This window comes from Quercus suber, unplaced genomic scaffold (genome assembly GCF_002906115.3).
Source record: "Quercus suber isolate HL8 unplaced genomic scaffold, Cork oak 2.0 scaffold_417, whole genome shotgun sequence".
In the NCBI taxonomy this organism is placed as follows: Eukaryota; Viridiplantae; Streptophyta; class Magnoliopsida; order Fagales; family Fagaceae; genus Quercus; species Quercus suber.
In genome coordinates this window covers 299810-305250 of record NW_027069868.1, presented here as the reverse complement: position 1 = coordinate 305250, position 5441 = coordinate 299810, and positions in this window count along the sequence as shown.

Here is a 5441-nt window from a genome sequence, read left to right as displayed (position 1 = left end):
TGGTTTCAGGATCTTCTATCACAAATATGATCAACAAACTAGCATGGATGTCTCATGAAAGCACAAGGATGGAGATTGTATTTTCTCTCTGAACAACAACAATGGAGATTGTGTTTAAATAGGTGCTTGAATGAGGGTTAAAACACTAGCTGAAACTGAGTTTGAAATAGAGTAGGCAACTGTTTCTCACATTCTCGCTTGAGCGGGATTAGTGAGCTACTTGAGCGCGCCTTTCTATCTCCGCTTGAGCATCCTTGAACTCTTCTTGAGCAAAATCTTCCAGCAAAAATTCTTCAAGCTTTCTTTCAAAGACTTTAACCCATTTTACATCGAACGAAATACTTCAAGAATTTTGCTTGATTACAAGCAAATGTCACGGAATGAGACAACACTGAAAAAACTACCTCCTCCTCTGGCCATTAGGTGACAAAACACTTAATACAGACTCATCTCATCTAAAATAGACAATCCTAAGAAAACATATACTAAACTAGGATTGACTAACTTATAAGAATAAAAAAAAATACAGCACGCAATTGTAGAAAACTTGTAATTCCTGAAATACTTGAACAAAACACATTACACATATCATGTGGAAAATAGAACAAGTAATATAACAAAATAATAGCTCAAATAACCATAGGTTACAAAAAGTTTTTTTTTTTTTTTTGAGAAACATAGGTTACAATAAGTTAATTACACATATGACAATAATATTTAATAACTAGTAACCCCAGCCCATGTGAAACAAAATTAATAGATATGAGCTGTCTAAATAACATAATCAATGAAGACAGACATGATATCTCAAGTCAATGAATGAAAATTTTATGTGACTTTTGATCCTGATTTATCAAATTACAATTGAGTGGAAACCTAACTTCATCTGTTACCAGTTTCGTAAGTGTTGTATATTTGTTAGATATAAGTAGGTTGTAATATTAGAAGTTAGATTCAACAAGAATCCTATTGTGAAAGTCTTCATTATCTCAGTGGAATGAGATGTCAGATGAGGATTAGGTGAGGTTCGATCTCTGTCTGCAATTCCGACAAGTTGGGTCGATTAAGATGTTAGGTGAGTGTCAGGAAAACCCTTATCCCCGCAAATTAATTCTACAGTGTTTTTAAAGTTTTACTGATCTTTTTGACATGGTTTCATGTGTCTAACGGTCAGAAATGGTTCAAACTATTTTCTGAAAGGGTATAACACCTAACTGGTGTCCTGTCATGGTGCCTATTCATTTAAATCCTCACTTCATCTATAAATAGAGGGCAAGTTCATTTTTTTCTTGCACTTCTATTATTTTACAGCCAGAACATATTCTCTAATAGAAGTTCTTGAGTTTAATTATTATCTACAAATACTCAAGCTTAGTTGTATCTTAGAGACTAATTAATTGCTTGCAACCCTTAGCAAACTCTTTGGATTCTAGTGTTAAAGACAGCAACTATGCGCCTTGGAGCCTCATTATTGTTCTTCCCGACCCCACTATCCCCAGCAATAAGTACCCGCAGCTTGCCAGGTATATTTCATGAAAGTAGAATTTATCTTGAGCGTAAATATGAAGTGTAAATCTAAAATAAAAGGAGTATGGTGGCATGACGTGAAATAAGGTAGATAATGGAGTAGGGCGAAATATCACCACAACATTCTAGTTTCCATGCAACCACCAAATTTCAGGCACTTTTCATTGTTATTTCAATTCTCTATAGCTTGCAGTTGTGTCAGATTTCCCCAACCAAATATCCCAAAGATGTTCTTTAAGTTTTACAAATGTCGGTTCTTCAGTCTTCACCCCAAAAGCATGGAGAGCAATGTCTGAATTGACATATGCTAGAATGTTTGAAAAGAACCAGAGGACAGTATAACCCAAGCTATTAAACGGGAAGTTGTAGTCGATTAAAAAAGCCAACTAAGATGCATGGGGCATTGATATATACATATATATATATAACTTGTTTCGAGTTGTTACAATGGAAGAAAAAAAAATTAAATTGAACTGTTGATTGCGGCTGTTAAATTCCATCACTTGTAAAGTCAAGTTGCATTTGAAGTCCTTGTTTCAATTAAGTTCTAGCTTTGACTTAGAAAAATCCAGCTTAATTATGTGGTCTTTTACCCTATTTTTGGGTGGTGGCTAGGAGGGAGATGGGGGCAGAGCAGAGGGCAGGAATGATAGAAGCCATCCATGTGGTGGCAGAGTGTGTAATGAAAATGCAAATGTAATAAACATGGTAAGAGTTAGTTCTGTTCTTTGTGCCTGTTCTTCTTGCAAAGCAAAAATAAGAAATTTTCTTGTTAGTCTCCCATTACTTACTTTTTGTAGCCAAAAAAGGGAGCTATGTTACTCAATTAAAAAAGAGTCTAATGGTAGCTGTAAATAGAGAATCCCATTCTCTGTAAGCTGTAGCTAGCAAGAATAATAGTTAGTGAATTGTAAGAGATTAGGTCTGATATTTGTTTATGAATCAGGGTAAAAGGGCACTTTAGTTTATCCTTGGCAGCTACCTACTTAAGAATGCTATGGTTATTTTATGGAAGTATGTTGAGGGTTTTTTGAGTCACCTCATGTCCACACTAGGTTGGTCTCCCTTCTCGACTTGGATTTAGTTTGGGGAGCTGAATCCGCCACTCTCGTCTACTCGGATAGTGGTGAAGGCTAGCAGCACATCCTAGTACAACGTAGCACTTGACAAGCGTATAAAAGAAGGAAAAACACTATGGCCTGCTCACAAAATTTAGACAAATTGTGGTGTTACCGTGTTAGTTTTAGAATAAAGGATAATAGGGATTAGTGAGATGAAGGAGAAAATAATCACTCTTGTTTAGTGCCCTCACAAACCCATGGAAGTGCTTTGAACCATCTATTGAATGTTTTTGAAAGTCTATGAAGAGTGTGAAGGCATACAAATATAATTTCCTGTATTGCTCCAGATCTTCTAAGGTCTGATCTTCATAGTGTTCAAGTCCTCCATTTAAAGATTTTTGAGGTTCACTAAAAAATCCGTTGAATGAGTGGAAAACTTGATGTGCTTGCTAGATACTACTATTGACATGCTTTGAGTAGTGAAAACTGAAAAGCATCAACCTGCTACTGATTCCTCTTAAGTCTCACACGATTAGACTTAGTTAGGCCGCGAAAATATATTTCTTCAATAGGGATTTGACTTTCTCGATTTGCTGAATGTGAGGATTAGGACAATCAACATTAAATGCTAATTGAATCCTTTATTATGAGCAAAGATTTCTATCTTGTAAAGTTTGTTTGTCTTTTTGTTTTATGTTTTTGAGATGGGTAAGGCATTTCAAATCCATTCAACAAATATTTTAGTTCTTCCATGAGTCTCGGGTGTGCAAATTGCATTGCTCATGGGCTCTATGGTTTCTTTAGTGTTCCAAAGCGCAGCAGAGAGACATTTCATGAACCCAAAACTAATGCAAAATGACCCTTTTTCCTCCAATTTACCGCTCCTAATTACTCCTTTGTTGGGCTTCTTACTTTTTCACGTAGACTTGGTCCACAGTAACTTGGATCTGGCCGAAATTACCTGCTGACACCGACTTCATGGGTCCAAGTTTGGCCTTTTCATGCTGGTTTAGCCCTACAGATACTTAGAAAGACCAAATTCATGAGCTTATTTGCATGGGCTGTATTTTCACGATCTGTGGGCATGAATTGCTAGTACTTTAAGCTTACAAGCCTTGGGCCTTTTTTTTTGGGTCTAGCCTGTTGCTCTGAAATACCCTAAATATGTACTGTGTCTTCAGCCCAGTAGCTGCTACTGCTAGTTCTGGTTTATATTCTGCTAATTCTTGGGATCAATTCATTGATTCATTCAAATAAATAAAAAAGCACCCATTGAAAACCAATCAATATGGCATCCAATCTGTCCTCGATCAATAATAAGAGTAGTGCTGCTAAATGTAAATCAATAATTATCCTTATTGTTAAGTTTTATTTATGTTGGCAATTCATTAGCAAAAGATAAGTTTTAAGTATCTTTAGAACATTATTTTTGAAGACAAGATTGTTGCAAAGTTCTACAATTCAGTGTGCAAATCTAGAAATTTCAACTGATCGATTTGTAGATTTTAAAGCCCAGCTCATCATCCTATCTACTAGGGTTTTGTGCCACTTATTCTACAATATATAAGAGACTATTGATAGAGAGAGAAGTGCCTCTTGTACCTCCAATTCTAAATATAGGGTTTTTCTTCCCAAAACTCTCTCAAATCTTCTACCGGTAATATTCTTTGAAAAAGCTCAAGATTCGGTGTCGTAGAAGATGCTGCTTCATTCTAGTCATCAAAGCTGCTAGAGATCTAAATCTTCAAGGGTAGTATTGAAGTCATAGATTGGAGATTTAAGTTGATTTAAAACTTCAATGGGATTTTTAAGTGCTTGAATTGGAGGTTCATGTTGCAGCAGTTCATTGTAAAGGAAATTTGTGGGATTTAGAGCTCAGTTAAGTAACTAAAGTTAGATTTACTGCAAATAGGGTTATTCTAGATTGTAAATCTCCAGCTTATGGTGAAATTGTTTTATTTTTCCCAATTTTTTACTGTGAAACTAGTTTTTTTTATTGGTTTACATAAGTCATCATATCTTGTATTATTTACTTTTTTGTTGTGCATGATATGGTTGATTATTTGTTTAACCTAAGGCTTGCATAATTAATCTTATTAACAACTTGGCCTTAAAACTGGTTAAATACTATTTGTTCAAGTGTCTAAATCTAACACTTATAATACAAGTGATATGCTTCTGTTCCTCTTCCATTTTAATGAGTTCACTCTACACTTTATTATTTTCTCTATAATAGCAAACATTGGATTGGGCCTCTCCTACATATTGCATTCAGTTCGATTCCTCAAAATTTATAACAAAATTATATTGCTTTGTTCGTTTCAATGGAAAACTTTGTATAAAGATAATTTTTCATGTGTTTTCAGTGTTTAGTAATATATATATATATAATTCAGTCAAAAGAAAATTATCTTTGGTAAACAGAAAAAGTATGGCTTATTTTTAGAGATTGTTTTCCATTAAATTTTTTTGGAAAACGACTCTATCTCTTAGCAAGTTAAATAAGAGAAGTCAGAAGATTATTTTTCAACTCATTTAATGTTTCTACTGAACATAGAAAAATGAAATAATTTTATAGAAAATAATTTTTGGAAAATAACTTATTTTCTAGAAAACATTATCTCAGAAACATGAGATAACTTGGCAAATTGGTTCGGTTGGGTTAATCTAGTTCTAGTAATAAAATAATAATAATAATAATTAAATGGGTTACAAGAGAGTCAAATCAATTGGGTTAAGAGCCAAGTTGATTGGGTTATGGGTCAACTCGGATTTGTTTTTTCCCATACAAAATAATAATAATAATAATAATAATTATCCCCACACACACACACACACACACATATATATATA